Below are 27364 nucleotides of genomic sequence, written 5' to 3'. Positions count from 1 at the left end.
TCGTCTCTCGAGACGGACGGCTGCCGACGAGGGATAAAAGACCAGGTTTTGCTTTGTTCTTAAGAAACTCACAGCTTAGTCAAGGAGATAGAAACTTAAATAAGTTGCAACAGAGTGTGACAGAAATGTGTTTAAGTTACGGAGGACACAGAATAAGAAGTGAGAGAGGGAGGCAGGGCAGGCTCCAAAGATGAGGTGACAGATACCTCAGTGACAATGAAGGGTGAACAGAGTTCACCAGGCAGGCAAAGTAAGAAAGCCCCCCGCCCCACCCCCAGACAGAAGGATCAGGGGAAGGGGGTGTGTGGGGTCTTCAGATCAGGGCAGGTACTTACTCTTTATTGAATATAAGCCGGGGGCTGGGGGGTAGGATGCAGCAGAAGGCGAGGCTGGCACGGGAGCGGGGCCTCAGGAGCCGTGCAGTGATGTGTGATGATGGGAACGCGGAGGTGGCATTCTAACTGAGAAGAGAAGGCCCCCCAGGCAGTTCCAACGGTGGGACACGTGGAATATGAGAGTCGATGGGGTCTGGGAGATCCTCTCTCTCTGCCACATCGCTGAGGGAGAAACAGGCTGAGCAATATCGGAGTCCCCACCTCTTAGGAAAACAAGTGCCTTGGAATGTACTGTGAGACATGAAACAGGGAATGATGTCTTTAAACCCTAATGGTGATACCTGGGCCATAACAGCACTTGGAAAATGTTTCCTTTTACTTGAATTCGCCTGCCTTGAAGACTCCCTGAGACCCAAGGAAAGCATCACCATTTCACTCCAAAGCATAAACTTCAGTTCAAAATGTTACCAGTCCAGGGCTTTGTAAAGGAGTCTTCTAAGTAACGCACAGTGTCTACGACTCAGCCGCGCCCGGGAGCTCGGTGTGAGCGCTTCTCTGTGTGTGGCTGCTGGCGTCCTCTGTCACACTGCCAGCTCTTTAAGGCAAGGGCCATGTTTGCTGTTTTCTTTGCCAACGGAGGATTTCAATCAGTGCTGAGCACCAATTACGGATTGATTGCCTCTGCGCTCCCAAACAAATAACACTCCCTTGGAACTGGGTTGGTCCGTCAGAAACCAGGGATCCTTGACAGCCGTGCAAACATATTGGCCAGCGGTCCAATCACAGACAGACCGCCAAAGGGCAGAACCAGACAAATCACACAGAAATCATTTCTTTTGCATGAGTACACTTTTCTACAACGTTATTTTTGTAACCCCCAAATTAGTAACTTATTCGAAGCGACTTGTGACGTTATCTGGTTTGAGGAGAGTATGAAGAATTTGAAGTTAAAATTCAGCTCCTTGGTGGAAATGGGGAGAAAATGTGGAGGAAGAGCAATGTTCTGTGAAGAGTTTTTATAGTTATTATTAATTTTATAATACCATTTGTTAGGGCATATGAGTTTAATGAAATGACAATCAGCGATTGCCCATATTAGAGTTGGTTTAGTGTATTTTTAAACATTATTATTATTTAAAAGCTTTCGTGGTCATTTTCTGCTTTTAACTACTGTTGTATGCCCTTAATGCACAGGAAATGGCATGGTATAACAAGTATCTTTAAAATATTTACAATTTTCATCTTATAAAGGAAAAAGTTATGTGTGGTCATTTGAACTAATTGCTAAAATGATACTACGTTAATTAGATGATTAAAGGTCTTGAGCATGTGGCTATTGTATTCATTGGGCTGGAAGCCAGTGTTTTCTGTAGCTGAGAAAATGGGTGAGCATCATTCAATATCCACTCGCTGCCCCCTTTTTCATATGCACAGATAATACAGAATGAGTCTTAAATCTGGATTGGACAAACTAACAGGATCTGGTTTTATTTTAATTGAGTTTTAAAGCACTTCTGGGCCATTGCATTGTCTTTATAGGTTAACCCTTTGCCGCTGTGACCTCCTGCCTGCCTGCTTGCTCTGTCACCTCACACATTCATTACACAGATTTTTTCTAGATTTATTATTAACCCCTAAGACTATGTTCTTTACAAATGAATTCCTTGAAACATGAAACCGCAGTCTCCCTGCCCTCTGCCCCGCTCCTCACCGAGAATAAGTGCTACTTGTGGCTGAAGTAGTTCATTACAGTACATTTTCTCGGTGCCTTAACTTATCAGGGTTATTTGTCAGGAAATTTATCTCTTTTAACACCAGGTTCCCTACCTTTAGATGACAGGACTTAATACAAAAGTTTTTCCCATACCAACTAGTAGAGTAAGTTGATTTCATATCTTTTTATTTTATAAAGTTTTGCTTATCAGGTTTGTCATCCTCTATTTGAAATTAACATGTGTGGTCTTCAGATGACCTTAAAGTAACTGACCCCCAAATCTAATCACTCCCAGCGTCTGCAAAAATTGACAGACATGTCAGGTATGACTCAGGGCATCAAAACATTGTTTTAAATATTTCATTTGTACGCAAGACAGGATCATTTTCAGGTTAGTCCTCTGAGGGGGGAACGCTCAGCGCTTGAGCACACCTTTGGTTTCTCTGCTCTATAATCAGCACTCATCAATGGGTTTGTATGAGCAGAAAATGTACAGTTATATGTTCTGGATTTACAGCCAGAAGAATGTTCCTAAGTGGTCAATATACGGCCAGAGTATGTCAGGTGAAGGTAAAAATAAAGTAAGATCTATACTTTTGATAGCAATTGCCATTGGGTGATGTTACACTTGTCATCTGAGGTTACTGTTGGATGTAGAGAATAAATGTTAATTATATTAATATAGAAGAAGAAGTGGAACCAAAGCATATTTCTTATAAATAGGAACTATCTATGTTTGCTTATCTTTGAGATTTATTTTGCTAAGAAAATTATTCTTCATGAGCTGATATTGATTGGCTTGCCAATATTGTCTTTTGGTGTATAAGGACAGTTTAGAAATTTGGATACATTTAGTTTCAATAAAAACTATATGCAGTTTTTGCATTTCTAATTCTTTATTGTCCAACGACAACTTCACAAAAATGTCATTGGTTCATTGGTGGCTGATTTGTCTAATCTTAGCCTGATATTATCACATCATTGCTAGTAGATGACTGATGAGCCATGCTCAGTAGTAAAGTTGTTACTATGCAAAGTTATAGATATTAGAAATGACTTCACCAAACTGAGCTAAACTGTGGCTCCCAGCTACTTCCACCCAAGGATTCTTATCTCTTCCCTTATTACAAAATGTCCTGGTAACCTCTTACTTGGTGGGTCAGTTAGGAGAGGACATGTCATTGACGTTGAATGGGAACCCACTGTGCATTGTTGCTCTGCCAGTTCTGTGGACGTGGAGATGCTGAAAAGAAGAACCTCACCATGGAGATCCATAATCTTAGGCAGAAGCTCAGTGCGTGCCATCCTGCACACATTTAACGTACTCCATTGCAACTTTAGACAAGCACAGCAGGGCTTGAAGAACATGCAAAATCTTCTGTTCTTTGAAGTCTTTGTCCTTGCAAGTCTCTTAGAGGGAGCCTCTTGTCATGTGAAATGTTTAAAGGTGTATATTCTGTAATGGCCTGGTCTGTAAACCCAGGCAGCTGCTTTACCTGGTGGTTTAACCAAAGGACCAAGGCCAAGCTGGTGCTGGAGCAACAGCTGGCTCTCTTGACCCTGCTGAGGCAGCTCCAAAGGAAATTTCAGCACATCAAGAGTAATTCTGACAGTATTCAGCTTTGTGCAGCCACGACAGAACCTAGCCTAGTTGGTGTAAGATGAGATGCTCTTCTAGCATCTTCAACGGAATTTGGAATCACAATGAATCCATTAAGGGGAGTTTTGTGTTTGTTTTTTTCTGAAGCAGAATCTCAGGTCATAAAATGAAATATAGATTGCAGGTTTCCTGGGAAGAGGTACTTGGCAGCGATTCCTTGAAAGGAGGCCTGGAAATATCAGGGCCCCTGAGCTCATCTTCCCAAGCTGCAATTGACTCAATGATAACATAATGATAATACAAGTGCCTTCAGTGTCAGAGCAGCAGGCAGGGGGTGGTCTGGCCCAGGAGCAGATGCCTTGATTGGTGTTGGTAATCCAGAGGTTTTTGAGTTAAGTGCTTCTGACATGCAGAATCAAGAGTCAAGGACGAAGCTGCCTTTTAAATGCTTCTTTCTGAAGAGTCCACTGCAGATGTAATTGAGCCTCTCTGGTGAAGAGCTTTATTAGAGCAAAGCTGGTTAGCATTGCATACCTATTTGGGGGAATATTTTAGGCGTCTTCAATAACTGCTATGTGACATTGCTGAAGGTCTCCGGCCTTCTTGTCCTCCAACATTTCAAAAAGAAAAATGTTGTCTAAGCCTCACCATGCGCCATGGCCCAAAGCAACCCATCCCTTCCCTTCCTAGTCAGAATTTATCATTATGGAGTTATTTATGTGTTTATTATATATATCCTTCACACCAGGATATAAGCTCTAAGATCCATGAGGTCTAGGACTATGTCTGTCTTGTTCCATCCTGCTTTCCCAAAATTAATACAAGGCCCTACGTAATTATCATTATCCCCTTTATCTTCATCATCACCACAGCTAATATTTATTGCCATGTACAGCATGTCAGGCACTGTAAGAAGGGCTTTATGTGAATTATTCCCAACCCCAGAGTCAAGAGTCAAAAGCAAATTGGCCAAGAGGAAAGAATGTGGATTTTGGAGTCCAAACACTTGAACCCGTGATCCCAGTGTGCTAATTCCCAGCCTCGGGATTTTGCCCTCAGTCACTTAATCCCTCCCTCTGCTCACATTTCCTCATCAGTAAAACTAGAATAATGATTCCCATCTGCCGAGTTTGCAGTGAGGATTGAACATGAGGATTGCTCTTGAGCCCAGCACACAATGGGAGCCCAAGACAAGTAAGCAGAGGTGCTATTTATATATGCATTATAAAGTCTGAGAGTGAGGCATACTGTTGACTGAAAGAAGCCAGACACTTGAAAGAGAGCCCTTGGCAGACGTCATTTCACAAACAGGAAGGCACTGTTGCTCTTCCCATTTTATAGGTAAGCCATCCAAGGCCTGGGGGGTTAGTGCCCTGCCCACCTGGCCTCAGCAGCCAGGTGCAAAGTCAGGATCTGAACCTGAGGGGTGGGCTCAGGGGTCTCTCTCTGCATGTTTAAACCTCCTGGCCCATTGCCTCATTCTGTCCCTGCCTCCTCTCTTGGCTCAGCTTTCCTCCTACCCAGCCCTTCTCCCACCAGCTTTTCTTTTTCTTCCTTCCTTCCTTCCTTCCTTCCTGCCTGCCTTCCTTCCTTCCTTCCTTTCTTCTTTTTTTTCCGTTCCTTTTTTTTTTTTCCCTGTGCAAACAGCCTTGGAAAGACCTAACCTGCTGGCCTTCCGTTCTGATAAGATCTGGCTGTGCTCCCTTTGTCTGGCCTGAACCTGCCTTTCTGAATGGCCCTGTTAATTGCAATTGACTCCCCTAGAATGTGGATGGCAGTGCTACATGACACCAGGCTAATGCTTCTGACTTTTCCTCAGTGCCCCCAGCAGCAGGCTGGAGGGGGTGGGGGTGGGGCTCAGAGGAGTGGACCAGAGCGGGTCAGAGGTGTGAGAAACGCTCACAATAAAAACTGGGACACAGGACTTGAGCAGTAAAACGAGGCCTTTATTCACGAGTCTGCAGAGCCGGGCGCACCCTCACAGCCAGGAGAATGTGCGCGCCAAGTAGACAAAGGAAACTGATTTTATAGTCTTAGCTTCCCCACCCTGAAATTGCCACCCTAAAGTGATTATCTTTTCCACCCTGAAATTGCCACCCTAAAGTGATTATCTTCTCCACCCTGAAATTGCCACCCTAAAGTGATTATCTTCCTTGCCCTAAAGTGAGAGGATTATCTTCCCCGCCCTAACGCAATTAGCTCCCCTCCCCTCTCCTCCTTCCCCGTTTCTCCATGACTGGATACTCAGGAGGTACAATCTAACGCGTTCATCTAAATACCCCTATTGTGATTTGTGAATATGCTAATACTGTCCACTCCCTTCCCAGAGATCCTTTAATTACATTTGCCCTTAAGACCCTTTAATTACATTTGCCCTTTGTTACCAATGACTTTGCTACTGGTTTGGGAGTCACTATGTCCTTGTTTCTAACAGAGGTGAGAGCACTTTGGGTTCCAATAAAACACATTAGAGCCTTAGAGCTTTTTCTGTTTGTCCAGGTTCTCTCTCTCTCTCTCTCTCTCTCTCTCTCTCTCTCTCTCTCTCTCTCTCTCAATCATACGCACACAGCCACAGAAGAGGAGAAAAGATTATTTAGTTCCTAGATATTTTTTTTCATTGAAAAATAATCTCCAGAATGATATACATCAGCTTTTGTAGAACTTTTCAGAAATCTGAGTTCGTGGGCACTGGAACAACCACCAGGAAAGACCTAGAAAGAGATGGCCCAGTTCCAGAATGGTGGTATTCCATTTTTCAAGCTAATGATGTATCCGAAAAGTTAACTATCGACTACTAATACAAAGCTTGTTATAGTGGGAAACAAACAAAAAATGGCAGTCCTCTTGTTACAAAAACAGGGGAGTCCAAAAATCCCCAGAGCTTGCAGCTGGGGGATGGGGAGAAGGAAGCAGCTTTTAGAATGCCTCCACATGCCTGAGGCTGGTGGCTAGAGTCTTTCTTATGCAAATGGATTTAATGCATCCAAAGCCTCAGGCAGGTGGGAGGAGTCTTGAACCAGGTGATGGTATGGAAAGCACACAGAGCCTACGTAAGGGTCTGTGAATGGTCAGAACTGTTTGCAACGCCCACTGCGTCAGATGACGCAGTCAGGGATATATAAGCAGCTGCAGACATTTTAGCTCGGATTCTCTCAGACTCTCGCTCAGACTCTCTCTGGCTCTCGCTCGTGCTCTCACTCTGGGACTCTTGCTCTCTGGCTCGCGCTCTCGCTCTGGCGCTCTGACTCGGGCTCTCACTCTAGCTCTCGGGCTCTCTCGCTCTCTCGCTCTCTCGTGTGCTCCCTCCACGTGGCTTGGAGAAGGGGTCTCCAGGCTGCTTTAAGAGGCTCTCGCCATGCAGTTTTGAGAAGGAGAGAAGATCCACGCGGTTTGCAGGAAGAAGGCAGTTTGCAAGGAGGCTGAGAATCCAGGTGGTTCTGCATTGAGAGCTGGAGGGCACCACAGCACAGAAAGGACCTCCCCAATCAGATTGAATGATTGGCAGCTGCTGGTAAAGCTGAACTGTGTTTGGAAAGTAGGGAAACAGTTTCTCTGACTTTCCTAAAACTAGCCTGGTTTGGAAGGGGGGAGGTAAGGATATGTGTTTGTTGGTATTTTAAAGAGCATAAGACTTAACAACAGAAATCCGCAAATAACTAAATCTATATAACTGTTAAATAAACAATTCTTTTTCTTTTCACCAAACTCTGGTATTGAGAGTTATAATTTTGGCGGCGGGCAATCGGGCCCCTAACTAAAGAGCCCATGGGTTTGTTTTCAATTGGAGCAGCCCAGGGGTTCTGTAACACTCTGAATTCTCTCCCTATAACCCTGACTCCCACCTGCCAAAGGCAACACTACCCACTCTTGTAATTCTCCCTGGCATTTACCTCCATGCTTCTACATAACATGTTTATAATATTGTTTCTCTCCCTTTCTCTCTTTTTTTTTCAATTTTAGACATAGATTTAGACAACGGACTACTATCTCTTTCTACTCAAAATACCTATATCATCATTTTTGAATAAACATTCAGTGCTAACAGTATTAAATACCGTGTAACAGTGGAACATGAAGTATACATGACTACATTGTTTCGTTGTACAACCCTTTTCCTAACCATTTTTTTTTTTAGATTTTATTTATTTACTTTTAGCGAGAGGGGGAGGGAGGGAGAGAGGGAGAGAAACATGCATGTGTGAGAGATATATTGATGGGCTGCCTCTCGCACACCCACAACTGGGGACTGAGCTTGCAACCCAGGCATGTGCCCTGACTGGGAATTGAACCGGCGACCTTTTGGTTCAGAGGCCGTCACTCAATCCACTGAGCCACACCAGCCAAGACTTCTTAAACATGTTTATGTGTTATTTTTAAAGCACTTAGCAGTAATTTGGTCCCAACTTTACAAAAGTACAGTCAACTTCTCTGGAATGGACAGACATACTAGGTGATTTATCTATTTCCTGTTTTTTTCTCCTTTAGAGACATCGTTACTGAAGTCCTGTTATACCCCTGCTCACTTCATTGGCTGTGTGTGCTCTAAGCCAGGGGTCAGCAAATTGTTTTTCTAGGTCTCATGAACTAAGAATGGTTTCACAACTTGTAATAGTTGGGGAAAAAGTCAAAAGACTAAACTTTTGTGACACGTGAAAATGATATGAAATTAAGACTTCGGTGTTATTGGAACACAGCCACAGTCGATTGTTTAAGAATTGTCTGTGGCTGTTTTGGTGCCACAGTGGCTTTGCTTCCAAATGAAAACTTGTTGATTAATGTCACAGTTTATAAACTGGTTTTGGATGCATTAGGTCTCATTTGTCCTTTGCCTCGTTGGACAGGTAGAGATATATGTTTATTTTGTTTGTTTTTGCAATTTTATAAAAAGTATGAGTGATGCTGTTTTATGAACATTTTATTTGGAAACTGAGAGTTTCTGGTTTCATTAGCAGGAGCTACTACCAAATCCTTCTAATGGGTGGGAGGCCTCTTGTATTCTTAGACTGTCCAGCTCTGAACTTGCTCTGAAGCTCACGGTTTTTTATCCCCCAAACACTTGGGTGCTTTTAAGTATTTTTCTCCAAATTAGGCTTATTGGCACCTATTTGATAACTTCCAAAATGTGCTTTCATGCCCAGATAGCGTGAATATGGGTCTCTGGCAGTGATCTGGGGCGTGTCATACATAATAAGGCTGTGCTGCTGTTACAGAAACAGGGGAGTCCAAAAACAAACCCCAGAGTTTGCGGCTGGGAGATAGGGAGCAGGAAACAGCTTTCAGGATGCCCTTGCATGACTGGAGCTAGTGGCTGGAAACATAGTTGCAAAGATCCGCTTTACTTCCAAGGCTCAGGAAAATGGGAGGGATCTTGGACTGTGGGATGGTACTGAAGAAGCAGACAGAGCCTACGTAGGGTTCTGTGAATGGTCAAAACTGTTTGCAACACCCACTGGGTGAAAGGAGGCAGTGAGGAAGAGAGAAGAAGCTGTGGACATTTTTGCTGGGGCTCTGAGGCTGGCGCTCTCTGGCTCTCTGGGGCTCTCTCGTTCTGGCTCTGGCTGGCTCTGGCTCTCGTGGGCTCCCTCCATGTGGCTTGGAGGAGCAGGGGTCTCCAGGGTGCTTTAAGAAGAAGCTCTTGCCATGTGGTTTTGAGGAGAGGAGATCCATGCGGTTTACAGGAAGAAGGCAGTTTACAAGGAGGCTGAGAATCCAGGCGGTCCTGCATTGAGAGCTGGAGGCACCACAGCACAGAAAGGACCTCCCCAATCAGAACTGAGTGATTGGCAGCTACTGGTAAAGCTGAACTGTGCCTGGGAAGTAGGGAAACGGTGTTTCTGACTTTCCTAAGTCTGGCCAGGTCTGGGAGAGGGAGGCAGGACTATGTATAAATAAACAATTCTTTTTCTTTTCACCAAACTCTGGTGTTGAGAGTTATAATTCTGGCGGCGGGCAATCGGGCCCCTAACTAAACAGCCCCTGGGTTCTGTTTCAATTGGAGCAGCCCAGGGGTTCTGTTACACTACTTATATAAAGAGAGTGTGGCCCATTTTACAAAACAATTTTTTGGCCCATTATATTACTCCCTTCTACCCCAAAGGCGGGCAGAGCAGGCTTTTTAATCTCCTTATAACAGGAGAGTAAAAACAAGATTAGAGAGTGTTAAGTGCTGTTGTAGGAAACAAGGAAATAGTGACTCCCAAACCAGTAGAAAATCAGTAATAACAAAGAGCAAATGTAATTAAAGGGTCTCTGAGAAGGGAGTTGACAGCATTAGCATATTTACAGATCACAATAGGGGCAGTTAGATAATTGGGTTAGATAATAACTTGGGAGTAACCAGTCAAGGAGAAAAGGGGAAGAAGGAGAGGGGTGGGGAAGCTAATCAATTTCACTTTAGGGTGGGGAAGCTAAGACTATAAAACCAGGTTCCTTTGTCTACTTGGCGCGCACATTCTCCTGGCTGTGAGGGTGCGCCCAGCTCTGCAGACTCCTGAATAAACGCCTCGCTTTGCTGCTCAAGTCCTGTGTCCCGGTTTTTATTGTGAGAGTTTCTCGCAGTCACCTAGTACCCAGATCTCTCACTTTCAGTTTGGGGCTCCACAAGCTCCCCTTTTTGGGACACTCAGTTCCTTCTCTGACCCTCAGCTTCACCAGCAGTACTTGTCATTCTTCTGGAATGGAAACCCAGTTGCATGATGTCACACTTGACCTTCATGCAGTCAGAAGCTTTGGATGGTTCCCCAAGTAAAGCTGAAAATGTAAGAAAAAACAGGGAAGGAAAGGAAAATAGGCATCTGACAACAGTTGCCTTTTCCCTTCTGTACTTTAGGACCCCAAAGTATTACTGCATAGATGCATAGAACATTCCACAGTGGCATACAACCTGCCAAGTCTCTTAACCCACCTACATTCCAGATGCGTGCCTAAATTTAAGCACAGAGCAAGAGTTATTTTTCTGTGTAGAGCCTTCTGTTATGGGGGCTGGGATGTGTGGAAGCAATGGCCAAGCTAATGATTCGGTGGGTAAGTGGAGAAGGGCATGTGCAGATGAAGACCTGTTAGCCGTGGGTTTTAATCACGCTCACCCGTGATGTTAGCAAGAACACGAGCACACAAAGACATGGAGAGAAGAAGCCTTGTGCTCCCTCTGTTACAGAAACAGGGGTGCTCCAAAAATCCCGAGCTTGTGGCTGGGGGATGGGGAGAAGGAAGCAGCTTTCAGAATGCCTCCACATGCCTGAGGCTGGTGGCTAGTGTCTTTCTTATGCAAAATGGCCTTAGTGCATCCAAAGCCTCAAGTAGTTGGGAGGGGACTTGGACCAGGGGATGCTATGGAGAAAGCACACAGAGCCTGCGTGAGGTTCTGTGAATGGTCAGAACTGGTTACCGCACCTACTGCATCAGAGGACGTAGTCAGGGATTTAAAAATAAGCGGCAGACATTTTAACTGAGGCTGAGGCTGACTGCGGATTTAACTGGGGACAGGCTGGCCATGTGAATTTCACTGGGACTGCCGATGCAGTTTTAAGGAAGGGACGTACCTTGCTGCTTTGAAAAGGAAGGATATCCATGTGGATTACAAAGGACTAACTATGCAGTTTACAAGGAGGCTGAGAATCCATGAGGTTCTGGATTAAAAGCTGGTGGACCGCATAACACAGACAAGGTCTCCCCAATCAGAATTGAATGATTGGCAGCTACTGGTAAAGCTGAACTATGTTTGGAAAGTAGGGAAACGGTTTCTCTAACTTTTCTAAAACTAGCCTGGTTTGGTAGCGGGGAGGCAGGATATGTGTTTATGGGTGTTTTAAAGAACATAAGACTTAACAACAGAAATCCACAAATAACTAAATCTATATAACTGTTAAATAAACAATTCTTTTTCTTTTCACTAAACTCTGGTATTTAGAGTTACAATTCTGACGGCGGGCAATCGGGTCCCTAAGTAAAGAGCCCGTGGGTTCTGTTTCAATTGGAGCAGCCCAGGGGTTCTGTAACAGTTGTGCATCTGAGCAGATGCAGACCATGGGATGCAGACCATGCAGGATGGGGACCATGAACGGGAGGAATCGCAGTAGATCCGCAGAGAGTGTAACTGAGTGGGGTCTTCCAGCCTTGGTTTTTCTTCAGTACCTGGCAACGGGCCCCTGGGGATCAAGGGAATCATCCTAAATACAGTTGCTCTGTTTCACACAATGGAATGTTCTGAGTAAGTAACGCCCTTTAAAAACATACCTTTTCTCCTTCTGTTGTGTGGCCAATCAGGTTTAAGTTGGGGTTATTTTTCTCCTCTCTCAACAAGACTCCGATATTTGCTGATTCCCAACTTACTTGTCTGGCATGTAGGGCTTTGGACTGACGGAAAGCTGTCCCATGAGTCCTTCATGATCAAACGTGCTCTCCTTTTCTGAGAGATGTACTACATCTAACAAATGCAGAGGCTCTTCCCTGAGAGCACTACCAGGGCATTTAGAGAGCGAGCCCTGAGGGCTTAGTTAAAGAAGACAGTTCCGGAAATTTCATACTAAAATTTTCATATTGTCGTTTCTGTTGAACTAAAATGAATATAATGAAGTGTAAGGTCACCATAATGATAAAATTTATTTAGGAAGCCTAATGTATTGTCACTTGTTTCTCTTATGTGTATTTAGTCAAGGTTCGGTGTTTGGGTTTGTTTGTTTGTTCTCTTTTTTCCTTATTTCCAAAATATTGTTTGGAGAAATTTGGGGGTTAGAAGCTAAAGAATGCAAAATAAATTTGACTCTGCGTTGTGCGTGTGAAATTATTAGTGACTTACTTTTTCCAGGAGAAAACCAGAGGCTGGAAGGAACCCTCCTGTGCTGTGTCACGGTGGCCGCGCTCGACCCACTGGTGCCTGTGCCTGCGGGAGGAGACAAGCACCTCGCGATGAGCCCTCTGATGTCAAGGCAGCTGACTTTTATCAGGTGGGCTGGATTGTTTTCTTGTTTCTTTTTCTTTTCTTTTTCTTTTCTGTTAACTACCAATTGAGTAAAATCATATTTTCAGAGGTAAAATGTCTAGAAAAATAAAAGTGACCGCTGTGTGATATGTAAACAAGGGAAAGTTCTTGACATGTACTTCTTTGCTTACTCATTAATTGTTGATCTTCTTTGAATGAAAAATTTTTTGTGTTATTTTAAATGAAAAACTCACAGCACCCCTCCTTCCCCCCGCCCACTTCTTCCTTTATAGCTTCTGGAAGAAAAATGTTATGGAAAATTGGATCGTATCAATTTCCCAATATTTGAACTAAGTACTCCAGATCCTGCACCTGCCAAAAATGAATCTTCTGTCCCTCCAGATGCAGGAGCTGACAAACTTAAAGAAAAAGAACCTCAGACCCAAGGAGGGAGCACAAGCCTGAGTTTAGCTTTGAGTTTAGGCCAATCCACAGATAATTTAGATACCTATCCGGTTTATCCATAAGCAGGGGGAAATAAATCCAGAAGTTCATGGTCAAAGAGAAGTAAAAACTGAGAAGAGACCAAACTCCAATCGGTTGATCGACAGGCATCCACAGTTGAGTATCTCCCAGACATGCTTCATTCAAACTGCCCTAAAGGTCTGCTACCCAAATTCTCAATCCGGTTTTTGGTTAAACTAGGCCTTGCTAAGTCTTTCAACTTTCATACAGGTTTAGGCAAACAGGGCTTCACTCCAGGAGCGAACTCTCTTATGCTTTGGGACATTGTCATCAGGACCAGAGCCGAAGATGAAGGAAGGAGACTTAGACACAAATTCTTGGCCTGCTCCTGTGGAGAACCGCTCCTTGTGCTTTAGGGAATTGTAGCCCCGGCCGTCAGCCTGATTTACCCCCCCCCACCCCCGCCCAGTTTGTCTTTAAGTCTCAGCAAAAGGCTGCGCAGGAGACATAACTGAAAGCCACTCAGAGGGTTTCCGTGGGAATTGGATTTAAAGAATGCTTATTATGCTTTAGAACTTGCTCTGCTTTTCTTGTCTCTTAGTTAAGTATAAACCATCTCTAGCAAGGAATGTATGAAACCTTGCACCTAGTGCCAGTGTGGCGTCAAGATGTTTAACAGACCCTGACACAGACTGGTCACTGTGCCCTGTGTACTGGTACTTGTAATCTGTTATTGTCAACTGTAATCCAAGTGCCTAAAAGCTATTGATGATTCATAAATTTTGACCTTGTATCTCCCATGCATACCCTTCTCAGTAAAAAGCATGAGGGAATGGAGAACTCGCACTTCCTCCACTAGAGGGAACAGCCGCCTCCCTTATCCCCCAGACAAAATACAGTGTCCTGGATAGATTTGTCCCACCATGGTCACGAAGCCTCTGCTGGACAGAGCAGTTTCCAGCCGAGCCTAGGGTGTTGGAGGCAACTCCGTCATGCTCCAAATAAAGCTTTTTCTGGAAAGAGAAGTGCAGTTATAATGGGAAGAGGAGGTCGGTGAGATGGCACGGCTCGAGCGTCTGTTGGCTTTGAATATGAAGACTGTCGAGGTCAGAGGTTTATGTGCTCAGGGCCTGACAAAGTAGTGAAAGTACTAGGAAGTGGACCAAAGGAATCAGCTGTAAAAGCCCTGAATGGTGATCTGCCCTTATATATGCTGTCATTGTCTCAGGGCGGAGGGTAAAACCACGTTATGCTCAACTTACGGGGCTTTTTGTTGTGGTCCCTCATGCTCCTTTGCAGATCATACTAATGCCTCAGGTAGGAAATTGGTCCTTTCTGTCTTCAGCAACAAAAATACTGTTGCTAGTGTTTGGGTTATTTTTTTTTTCTTAATTTTATTTATTGATTTTAGAGGAGGAGGAACACTGATTTGTTGTTCCACTTGTTGGTGTATTAATTGATTGTTTGCTTCTCGTGTGTCCTGACCGGAGGTCAAGCCCGCAGCCTTGGCGTGTTGGGACAGCACTGACTGAGCCACCTGGCCGGGGCCTGATGCTCGTTTTGATTATTTTTAAAAAGTACAGGATAATAGCAAAGTAATTAATTAAGCAGGCCTTAATTTTAAATACTTTTTATACCTAATATTCTTTTTCTCGAAAAATAAATTGTGTGTTAATCAGTTCATGCCATCAATTCACATCAGTTGGTTGAGGCAGAACTTGAAGTTAAAATTTGTAGAAAAGCAGGATAATGTTTGAGCCTCATTAATGACGTATTAGATATGATTAAAATTATGAGTGTACCCATTACCTACAATCCTATTGTTTAGGCGTTTACCTTTCAGGTGTTTCTTATTGAAAAATGAAAAAAATTATTATATTATCTGTTTTTCAGGTACAACCAGGCCCACCACCACATCCAGTATTCTACCCAGGAAAACAAGAAATCACTCTCCCACCAGAAGGCCTCTGGGTTTTGAGATTTCCTTATGCATACGTGACAGAGAGAGGACCGTGTTTGCCCCTGAAGGAAAACGTGCACATAATGAGTTACAAGGGATTCTTAAAGCAGTAGCACAGTAAGTGTGTTCCAGCCAGTTCATTTCTAGACTTGAGCTGGTTTTTGTTTTTGGTGTATGTGGAGTTATTGATTTGGTATGTGTATACAGTGTTTTCTTGAACCCACAGTGGGTTTTGGTTACAGAAGCTCAGTATTCGGACAATAATTGTTCTACTGTTTCATGATATCATTGATAGTTATTGTCGATGAGGCTACAACTTTCTAATAAACATTGGTCATTCCAGAAAAGGACTTAAAATATATGGTTGGTACCTGTTTTCTCTTGTGCCTGTTTCACCGTCCATAATAAAACATGTTTCTATCAAAACTAAATGTTGCATAATCGTATTGAGTCAGAACTTTGTTACTGCTAAAATTATGTTTCAACTGGGATTTTCCTTAAGATGCTGCTCCTGAAATTATCTTGAAACAAGCCCTGTTGTTTGGTTTACAGTTTTGTTACCTGAGTTAGATTCTTCTTCTTTTTTATTTTTTTACCATTTTATTCTTGGACTGCTGAAATACCTTATTTTAAATGAGTGCTATCTGAGTTAAATCTTTTCAATCCAAAATATTACACACTTTGTTCTTTAAAAATTCCAATACTGTGAAACAACTTTTAAGTGATACAGATCTTATTAATCTAGGATAACTTTCACGAGCATCAACCTGGTAACACTGATATATCACCGATTAGATAAATGTGCAAAATGAGTTAACATACCAAAGTTTTAGTGTAATTGTTTATATTTTCCTAAACACATTGATTCTGAAATGCTGGGCAAATAAAATTGGAGATTTTAGTCTTAATATATATGAAATATAACATTCGCATAATATGTCTTACTAATAGTTTAAAGCAGTTATGTAAGTTTTGATTAATAAGTGCAAATTAGCTCTGGCTGGTGTGGCTCAGTGGATTGAGTGCCAGCCTGTGAACCAAAGGGTGGTCAGTTTGATTCGCAGTCAGGGCACATGCCTGGGTTGCAGGCCAGGTGCACAGTTGGGGGTGCATGAGAGGCAACCACACAGTGATGTTTCTCTCTCTTTCTTCCCTCTCTTCCCCTCTCCCTAAAAATCAATCAATCAATTAATAAATAAATAATTTTTTAAAAAGTGCAAATTGGCAGTTATAAAAATAGTCATGGTGTTATAAAGTACAGTATAGGGAATATAGTTGGGGGGGGTCCCCCTCCTCTGTTCTTGTCTCACTCTCAAGAATTCAGGCGAGAGACAACGTGTGTAGTGGATAGCAAGTTCATTTATGAAATACACTTGAGCACAAAACTGCAAGCGGGCACCCAGCTAGTCTGAGTGTACTGCCTGTCGGGGTTTTAGGGGTTTTCTGCTCGTAGCCAGTTTCTAGGTTTCCCCTCCTCGTCCCATCTTCAGACCTTGGGATTAATATACAGTTTAAAAGCCTTTTCCAGATAGTGGGAACGATACAGAAAGAATTTCAAGGGCTCCCCTCCTGCGCTCTCATGTTTTTTTCCTTGAGATTTTCGGAACACCTGGCAATCTTACTGGACCAGACTCGGGACTGCGGAGTTAGTGGGTGAGACATGTCTCCCTCCCACTCCCTGCCTTGATTGGCTATCCTGCCTAACAGATCCCTAGAAAATAATTGATTTGATTAATTGCATCATTTTTGCATTCGTGGTATGTGATATGTAATAAATTTTATTTATGTTTTAAAATTAACTGACCTCATCTGGGGCTCTTCAAGTTCCTCCTCTCTGGTGGTTTGGGGATCACCTACCAATAGCACAACTCCCTGGGGGCATGGTTCAAAATATGCAGATTCTGTTCTGCCAGCCCCAGACTGTGAGTTAATTGTGTGATCTGGCTGATTTGTAAAGGTAGTAAGTAATTCCTTCATCTGCTAAAGATTAAGAAAAGTTCCAAAGTATATATCATTTTCAGTTAACTTTCTTTTAAGTTCCTCAGTCGTTTATTATTATTTCAAAGCAATTTTAATTATGCTATTAGAGTTGTCCCAATTTTTTCCCTTTGCCTCCCTCCACCTGGTACACCCCTTCTCTCAAGCAATCACCCTCCTTAGTGCATGTCCATAGGTCATGCACTTATGTTCTTCGGCTTCTCCATTTCTTTTAATATTCTTAACATCCCACTGTCTATTTTGTATCTACCAATTATGCTTCTTAATCGCTGCACCTTTTCCCCCATTCTCCCTCTTCCCCCTCCCTGCTGATAACCCTCCATATGAACCACGTATCTATGATTCTATTCATGTTCTGGTTGTTTGCTTAGTTTTTGTTTTTCTCTTTTTAGATTCAGTTGTTGATAGTTGTGAGTTTGTTGTCATTTTACTGTTCATAGTTTTGATCTTTTTCTAAAATAAGTCCCTTTAACATTTTATATAATAAGGGCTTGGTGATGATGAACTCCTTTAACTTTACCTTGTCTGGGAAGCACTTTATCTGCTCTTCATTCTAAATGATAGCTTTGCTGGATAGAGGAATCTTGATTGTAGGCCCTTGCTTTTCATCACTTTGAATACTTCTTGCCAGTCCCTTCTTGCCTGCAAAGTTTCTTTTGAGAAATCAGCTGATAGTCTTATGGGAACTCCTTTGCAGGGAACTCTCATCTTCTCTTTTGCTGCTTTTAAGATTCTCTCTTTATCTTTCACCTTTGGCATTTTAATTATGATGTGTCTTGGTGTGGTCCTCTTTGGGTCCAACTTGTTTGGGACTCTCTATTGGCTGTTTATTTCTCCCTTACATTCCAAATCGTTGATTTGAACCCTGGTTTCCTTCCCTTCACTGTAGATTTTTCTTTATTTCACTTAGTGTAGCCTTCATTTCTTTCCTTATTTATTTGCCATGCTCAATGAATTCTCTGAGCATCCTTATCACCAGTGTTTTGAATTCTGCTTCTGATAGGTTGGCTATCTTTTTTTCTTTTGTTCTTTGCCTGGAGTTTTGCTCTGTTCTTTCATTTGGGCCATATTTCTTTGTTTACTCAATTTGGCAGCCTCCCTGTGTTTTTTTCTGTGTATTAGGTAGAGCTGCTTTAATGCCCTGTCTTGGAGTACCTGTTACGTTGTGAAGGGCAGAGCGTTAGGTGGTCACCACGGTGGGGCAACCTGTTCCACTGCTTTGTGGTGTTGTATGTTGGGGAGGGGTTTGAGATGGAACAATGCTACTTGCTCAGCACTTGTCCTGTTTCCAGTCACTTCACTCACGTTCCATATATGACTGGTGCCCCTCTAGCTGTTGCCCTGGTGGTGGTTCCCTGAGCAGGTGGGTCTGAGTACTTTCTAGGACTGTGGCGGCCCTCTGAACAGACAGAGGTGGGTGGTTTCTTCTCCCGCGCACCCCCAAACCCACTGGTTTCCACAGCCAGAAGCTATGAGGCTTTATTTTCCCAGTGCTGCGAACCTGGGCTTCAGGGTCTGGCCTGGGGCTGGGATCACTCCCCAGGTGTCCATCCCAGCTTCTATCCACCACATGTGAGTGTGGGACCACCCCTTCTACCAGCCACCACCACTGCCTTCCCGCTGCCTTGCCACTGCCACACCGTGTCCTCTCACCCCAACTCCCCATTTCTGCCGCTCCTACCCAGCTGGATGAGTATTTATTCTTTAAATTCTTAGTTGTTAGACCTCCATACAGTTTGATTTTCTGGCAGTTCTGGTTGTTCTTTGTTTTGAGGTTAGTTGTGATCCTTCTTATGGTTGTGCAAGGAGGTGAAGCGTGTCTACCTATGCCTCCATCTTGGCCGGATGTGTGAGATAACTTTTTATTAATCAAGAGATGAGAGAAGATTTCTCATACGCACTAATCACTGGAGTGCAAAACCATTCCTGAGGGGTAGTTGGAGTCTATTAGTTTCCTCAAACTGCTGTAACAAAATACCATAAACTTGGCTTAAACAACAGAAATTTATTCTCTCACAGTTTGGGTGTATAGAAGTCCAAAATTGAAATGTTACAGCCCAATGTTAGTGTCCCTCTCCCTCAAATTCATATGTTGAAACCTGACCACCCAACGCAATAGTATTATTTCTTTTGGCAACTAATTAGGGTTAGATGAGATCATGAGTGTGAAGCTAACATTCACTTCCCTTTGAAGGCCTAGCAAATAATATTTAGGACTGTTAGCTGTGCATATACTGAGATTACAATTTGTGGTTGGGTTTACTTTAAAAGGCACACATGGCATCTTATTTTTCTTAACGACATTCAGTCTACCTTGTATATACCTTGTCCTATCTTTATATGAAATTAAGGGTTCTACATCCTTATGTTAATTTATGTCCCCTACATTTTTAGCAAAATGTTTTGCGTGTAGCAGTAGCAGGTGCTCATCAAAGACTGGTTGGATAAATGATTGTTAGTAGGTGATAACTTGTAACAGATGAAGTTTTGACCATTCTTCTGTGAGTGCCACAATTCTAAATATTTTGGATTTGGGAAACTAAAACTTTATCTAATTAGATTTTATAGGCAATTTGACCTGTGAATGTTTTGAGTAGCAGACTTAGTATGCTTTGAGTTGCTATTTCATGTTGCTTGCCAGGCATTTTTGTTCATTGGATGTGGTGTTAACTTGTTGGATGCCTACCTTTGTGAGACACAGTATTCCTCAAGATTAAGATAAAAAGATAATACACTTCGTGTTCTCAACTTTTAGAATATGTCCACTTGCCAAGTTGAGTAACAGTGCATGAGAGTGAGTTCTCTAAGCTAAACACCAGTTTCATTAGGTTTTTGTTTTTGTTTTTTTGTGACATGTACTTCCAGACAATAAAGGCTGGGAAGAAGGCTGTCAGGTAAATGTGTGTATGTGTGTACGCTTTGTAAGTAAAACATTCTAGGGCTGGTTTAAGATACTCCAAAAGCACATAAACAAATGTGATTGGTGGATTGGATTCCTGCGTAGTGTCAAGGCTAAAAGACTAATATACTTTCTTGGTACTTTATATTTATTCTGTAGACTAGAATGATGGTTTAAGTACTAACATAGTAAATTCCTAGTATAAGAAATAACTCATTCCTCTAGTCATCTATGGAGTACTTTGCAGCTAATATAGCTGTTGATGGTGCAGAGACATTGGCTGATGTTACTAGCTTAATTTTCTAAAATTATAGATTTAAAAAGGCTTATTCACTGGAGATGAAGTGTTTTCCTTTTTTGGAGAAAAATTTAAATGTGTATGTAAAGTACTCCGATGACATTACTGTATGTATGGCTGCCACCTTGTTAATACAAAATCAAAATCATCTTGCTTTGCATAAGCTAGAGGTACTTGACTGACTAAGGCTTTTATTTATTTTTCTTGTTAAAATTCAAAGTTATTTCAGCCTATAGGTTTTATGACATACGTTGCCAGTACCTTGAGAAGGCTGGTCTAGAAAACCTATTTAGAATAGGTATTTAGTAAAGTACTGACAGCACCTTGAAATCAAGCATTCGCTAATTAAAGAAAAATTAACTCATAGTTGAAATAGAATAGTTCTTGCATTTCACTTGTGTGAGCCTGATGGGAATACTTATGTGGAATTTTGAATTTGGAGCCTCTGATGGCTACAGAAACAAAAGCTCTGGTGTTGTCCTGGGCTTGAAGAAGCCTGTCTTCCTTTGAATTATGTGAGGAAGGGATTCCATACTGATGCTAAATTTTCAGAAACCTAATTCTAGCAAGAGAGTCATCGCTGCATGAGGCCAATCCTGGAATCAGTTTGATTTGGAAACCAGTACTGTGTGCTAGACACTGGGAATAAGATGCAGCCCCTTCTCTCTTGGAGTTTATGGGCCAGAGGTTGTGCCAGACAGTAATTTATAAAATAGAATATAAAAAGGGCTGTGAGGGAAGCAAATTGGGTGCTAGTTATAGTGTCTGAAGAAAAAGAAAACGGTTTAATGGGCCAGCTTTCGCACCTGAGAGTCTTCTCCACGTGTGCGCACAGGGCAGACCTCTGAAAGGGCTGTCATTGCTTTTCTAGATTAATGGCTGTGCTGAGCCACGTGGGAGGGGCACCGTTTCCCAACCATTGTAAAGCATTGTTTTCTGGGTTTCAGACCCTATTTCCCAGAGTGAATTGCTCACTCTCAGACCCCATCTGCAGAAACTTTGGAGTCATCCCTGCCTCAGTGGTAGCCCCCACCTAACAGAGTGGCCAGTGAAGAATCAGACATGGATTCTGAGAATTCCCAGCAAATGACAACATTTTAGAACTATAAAGTATGTCCCCCTCCCGGCCACCCACACTGGTGTTTAGTTTGTAGGTCAGCTACTTTTTTGAGAGCAGTGTGGCCAAAGGGAGGACGAATGTCACTCAGATTTCAGCTTTAAGGAGTTCAGGTTGCAGGAGCCTGACCAGCACTTGGGAATGTCCTGGATTGCCAGGCCCTGCAGCTCCCTTGGGAAGCTCTGCAGCAGGCACCCCTGCCCCCGCAACTTCCCACCTTCTTTAACACCCGCATCCCACCGCCCCTGGGCTGCTGGAGTCCGGGGCCACCCAGGTGTGCAGCCCAGTTCTGCCTCACTGAGGGGGGAGAGAAGGCCCGTCAGGAGGGAGCTGTCCCCTCTGCAGGGAAAATGTCCCCTGGTCCCCAGGGATTCTGGGAGAAAGGCTCGCTATCCTGCAGTACTCTCACCCGAGACTAATACGGTTGCCTAAATAAGGGTTGGAACCTGAGGTGGATGAAGGGTGCTTTGTTGCTAAGGGCCACATGCATGACACGGCTGCCAGCTGTGACACACCTGCCAGCTGTGACACGGCTGCCAATTGTGACACTGCGGCCAGTTGTAGGCTCCCACTCACTGCATGTGCCCGCACCTCAGTTGTCTGGGTCTCATCGCTGTGCTTCATTTCCCTGTTTTGTATAGCGTTCCCCGACAGCCCCATATCACTCACTGCGCCCCGGCTCCGCCGGGTCGCTCACTGTGCCCCCAACCCCCCATCCCGGGTCGCTTGCTGTGCCCCGGCTCCCCTGGGCCGCTAGTTGTGTAGCCAGGACCTCTGCCAGCATGTCCGGGCTGCACCTCTGGGCCCCGTGGGTCATTTTCCCATGGCAGCTGTTGTGGCTGCTGGTCCAGGCAGCTCCAATTCCTGATAGGAAGTTGGATCTGGACCCTGTCATGCCCAACTCTGTGTACCCTGAGGAAATGCGACCATCTCCAACCCTGCAGATCCCAGCGCAGGAACCAGAAGCCCCTGAGACGGGAGAACCTCCTGAAGCGACGACGGAGCAAGAGAGCTCAGCTCTGCTCCAATGGCCTGTTGACCCACGGGACGGTGCCGAACCTTCCACGGGCCTGCAGAAGTCTCCAGTTCAGCCTCCCACGGCTAATAAACATGTTAAGGTGACAGTCTCACCTACGGGCTCAGGTGAAGCTGAGAATCCAGTGTTGCCAGGTGTGATACCACCACAGCCCCCTAAAGAAATGAAATTATTGGCAATTGTGAAGGCGATCTCAGCTTATCTAGCAAAATCTGCAGAGGTGGTTGAACCAGCAAGCAAGGAGGAGACCCCTCCAAAGCCCATTGAAATGCTGAAACCATCTTCATCCCAGTATATGTGGGAGGTTGATGCTACAGCCCCGCAGCAGACTGCAGCTCTTCCGAAACACCCTGAGGAGACACTGCCACATCCGGAGACTCTTCGGCCTCAGCGTCCACCCCGGCCTGAGGTAACAGGTCAACACTTGGACCTGGAGCTCACCGTAACACCAGCCGCTACTGTGGAGGCTGAGCGTCCGACACCCCTGCAGCAGGCCGCAGCTCCTCCGAAACACCCTGAGGCGACGCTACCACATCCGGAGACTGTTAGGCCCCAGCAGCCACCCTGGCCTGAGGTGTCAGGTCAACACTTGGACCTGGAGCTCACCGTAACGCCAGCCGCTACTGTGGAGGCTGAGCGTCCGACACCCCTGCAGCAGGCCGCAGCTCCTCCGAAACACCCTGAGGAGATGCTACCACATCCGGAGACTGTTCAGCCCCAACTCACGGTAAAGCCAGAAGCCACTGCAAAGGCTGAACGTCCAACACCTCTCCGGCAGGCCACGGCTCCTCTGAAACACCCTGAGGCGATGCTACCACATCCGGAGACTGTAAGGCCCCAGCAGCCACCCTGGCCTGAGGTGTCAGGTCAACACTTGGACCTGGAGCTCACCGTAACACCAGCCGCTACTGTGGAGGCTGAGCGTCCGACACCCCTGCAGCAGGCCACGGCTCCTCTGAAACACCCTGAGGCGACGCTACCACATCCGGAGACTGTTCGGCCCCAGCTCACGGTAAAGCCAGAAGCCACTGCAAAGGCTGAACGTCCAACACCTCTCCGGCAGGCCACGGCTCCTGCGAAACACCCTGAGGCAACACTTTCACAGCCAGAGACTGTTCAGCCTCAGCAGCTAACCTGGTCTGAGCTAACAGATCACTCTTCGGACCAGCAGTCTCCCAGAGCTCACCACCCAGTGTCGTCTGCGGCCGGGCCTCCAATGCCCGAACAGAATGCCATCACACACGTGTGTGAGCTCTGTACCTGCAGGAACAAGACGCTCTCTTGTTCTGGTCTCAGCCCAACGCAGAAGCTCCACAGAGTGCCCGTGCCAGACCCCAACTCGTACAACGACGCCTTCACCGTCCTGTAAGAAGTGCCTTTCTTCCTTTGTTCTCCGCAACCTGCCTGACCTGCCAGCCTTCTCCTCCTGGTCTTCCTGGGCCTTCCTCAGCTCCTCAGACCCACACTGACTGACTTTCTGTTTTTATATTTTGTTTGTCATCTATTCCTTATCTTCCTTCTCCTTCTACTATTGTTCCCTCCTACGTATTTTTCCTTACTGATTTTTCTTTACCCCATCACTTTATTCCTTAACCTCTACTCTCCTCCCACTTTTGTGCCACCTTCTTTACAGCTTCGTGGCCCTCTCTGCATCTCATTGGTGGTGATACAACAAAGTGGTTAAAAGAAGGGATTCTAGAGCCAGAGTGCCCGGGTTTGAATGCAGTTATGCCATATATTAGTTTTTGGACTCAATTTCGTCATCTGCAAAGTAAAGGAGTAAAGGTTATGATAGTTACCATTTCATAGGATTGTTGTGATATTTAAATGAGTTCATATGTGTAAAGTACTTATATCAGTGCCTAACATATATGCAGTTATACCCATAACTCATATTTGCCACCTGGCTTTCTAAATATATCACCCATTTTGTTTCCAACCAGGGCTAAGTACTGTGGGAGCCTCAGAAGTATGACATTGTCTATGAAACATGACAATGACAGGTGGGAAGAAAGGGAATGTGACTAAAAAGGGAGATGATATATAATTGAGTACTGAAAAAGACACAGACCAAAGGTGCTATAATTCAGCAGAGTCTGTAGTCACTGGGCTATGGAAGTCGGAAGGCTGCGTGGCTAAGCTATAACTTTAACTGGGACCTAAAGCTGCCTGTGGTTTATTACATAGAGGAAACATAGTGAGTACAGTCTTGGCAACGGCATGGCGGCAGGAATGATCAGGACTCATTAGGCTAGTCTGGGCTGTCAAGAATTGGTTTAGGAAGCGGTGAAAAATATGATTATGAAAAACTTTGGCTCTAGGAGTTTGGAAGTTGCACTGAGACTGGGGAGAGCCCCTGAATGTTTTCAAGTGAGAGAGACAGGATTAATTTTGATTCCATATGTAGAGCGATCTCAAGAGGAAAGCTTGATTCAGGGAGACCAATAGAATACTTGAGCAAAATCTAGCAGGAAAGCGAGAAGAGTGATTGTGATAGGAGGAGAAAGAACACCCCGGGAACAGTGTAAAGGAAAAGCTGACAGGCTGTAGTAACTGGCTGGAGTGGGGCAATGGGGTGTACAGGAAAGATAAAAATCAAATACGACTCTGTAAAGTTTCTGTCCTGGGTGATGAGGAGGACCACAGTGGTGCACGAGGTGGACAAAGAGCAGCTGGAGAGGAGAACCAGTTTGAAGGAGATGAGCTCAGACTGGGCATTTTTTTATTGGGGAGCCAAAAGCGACCAGAAGTGTTCTGGTTGGGTGGAAGTGTCCACTGTGCAGAGGGACAGACAGGGACCTGTTGGACTTCTCTCACCTTCCTGGGAAAGGCGCATATAAACTGGACAGGTAAGTTGTCGCTGAGGGACGAGGACAGAGCTAAAGGTGAAGATTCAAAGTCACCCATGGAGTTAGTGGTTGAGACTGAACCTCGGGAATTTCACAGCTTCTCTTAAACACTTGTAATTCATGGGCGCAGCCCCCCTGCGTTGCTGGTGTTGGTGTTAATGTCACAGAAACACACAGGATAAATGTGAAAATCCCACGCAGCACTTTCCACCACTCCTGTTACCATTTTGGCGTGGGGTCTAGTCTTCCAACCTCTCTCTTTTTTTCTTCTCTTTTGTTTTTCAATTTTCCCCCAAAGAGGTGATACCTTACTCCTTGCTCAGTGATTTGTGCTTTTCCCTGTCACATATGTCTATGAGATCTTTCCATATCAGTCCTTCTCATTTCTAATTGCCCTTAGCCTTCTAACACCTGGAAGGATTCCCACAGAGGGCACCGACCCAAAGTTTTGCTGTGGCCTGGCACAAGGTTTCTTTATGTTAATTTGCTGATAATGATAATTTTTGCCATTTTTCAGTTGAATTATTATTTTTGCATTGGTTTGTACAAGAAGTCATTTTAGACACAAGTGGCTTTGGAGAAAATGCATTCAAAGTAATTAACTGGCATTACCTAACCAAGATAAGAAGTTCAGGTTCTGAGGAGATGCCTCATGGTTTGTGCCAGGGGCTCTACATTACGTCTTTATTAATTTGTGCAGACTGGGAAGGCTGACAGCTGTGGGAATTAGAAAGCTGGTATTTTCTGCATTTGATTAATCCCCGTAAGGTTGCCATGATTGTTTTACTCTCTTCATTCTTTTGCTGCCTATTTAAAGATATTAACTGTGTTTCTTTGCAGAAATTTAAAAGGCAACTATATTTCTCACCTTGATAAGGATTCATGGACGTCCTTCCATACAACTGAGAAACTGTGAGTATATTCTCTCCAAAAATGAATACAAACAAACCAACAAACAAACCTGACTGCATTGTAAGATCCTTCTTGGTCCTGAATTTTGAGATCAGTAGCTCTGAGAAAAGATATTCACCTCTGTATCCCAAATCAACCTCTATTGATCCAATTCTGTGTTTATTTTAAAAATTAAATTGGAAGGCCCTCTTTAAAGTGAGTCAATTTAACCTTATTTTTCACTATAACAAGTAATACATGATTATATTCTCAGTATATAAAAATGAAGTACAGGTACAGTGAAAACTTCGCTTCTGCCCTCATCCCCCACCCTGAAGGTAAGGCTATTCTGAGCTGTTGACTATACACCCTTGCAGACCTTTCCCAGGCGTTTGCCTACATACTGATAGCACAATAGGCATGTTGTGAGATTTTCTTTTTATTGTTACATAAATGGTAACAACTTGGTCCTTCCACCCCTTGCTGTGTCTTAGATTTGTTTCCTTGATGGTTAACCAACTCATTTAAACTTCTGCATAATATTCTATAGTATGGGTGTGTTACAGTTTAAAAATCCCCCTATTCATGGATGTTTAGATTATGTCATTTTCCTGTTGCATGTATTGCTGAAACGAACATTCTTACACATGCATTTTGTGAATATGGACAGGTTTTCTGCAGAATAGATATTTAGAAATGGAATTGTTGGGGTGGAGAGTATACTGATATAATATTTTAACTGCCCTCAAAGACGTTGTGCCAACGTATGCTCCAGTCAGTAGGCCACGACAGCATGCATTTCCAGCACTGATAGTCTCCATTTTTTGGCTGATGCAATGAGTGAATAAAAGGGGTCCCATCTGAATTTGAATTTTTCTGGTTACTTGTAAATTTAACTGGAGAGTATTATGCTTAGTGAAATAAGCCAGGTGGTGAAAGAAAAATACTATATTATCTCACTTCATATTGGAATCTAATGACAAAACAAACAAATGAGCAAAGTAGAACCAGAGACATGGAAACAGGGAACAGGCTGACAGTGATCAGAGGAGAGGGAAGAGGGGGAAAAGAGGGGGAAAAAGGGGAGGGTCTAGTCAAGAAACTAGTGTAAATGAGCCATGGACATGGACACCAGGGAGGGGACTGACTGTGGGAGAGCGGCGGGGTGGGCAGGCCAGGGGAGAGCAGTGGGGGGGAAATGGGGACAATTGTAATAGAACAACAATTGTAAGAAATCTTTAAATATTGAACAGTTATATTTCTTCTCTGACTTTGCCCTGTT

The 27364-nt window shown here is 44.0% G+C and overlaps 1 pseudogene; it reads left to right on the top strand.

The window, feature by feature from the left end:
• The first annotated feature begins 11775 nt into the window (after positions 1–11775).
• Positions 11776–22378, top strand: LOC149994765 (nonsense-mediated mRNA decay factor SMG8-like; annotated as a pseudogene).
• The last annotated feature ends 4986 nt before the right edge of the window (positions 22379–27364 follow it).

Source organism: Furipterus horrens, unplaced genomic scaffold (assembly GCF_987537825.1).
Source record: "Furipterus horrens unplaced genomic scaffold, mFurHor1.1.pri manual_scaffold_13, whole genome shotgun sequence".
In the NCBI taxonomy this organism is placed as follows: domain Eukaryota; kingdom Metazoa; phylum Chordata; class Mammalia; order Chiroptera; family Furipteridae; genus Furipterus; species Furipterus horrens.
Note: the sequence above shows the minus strand (reverse complement) of the source record. Positions and strands in the feature narration are given on the sequence as shown.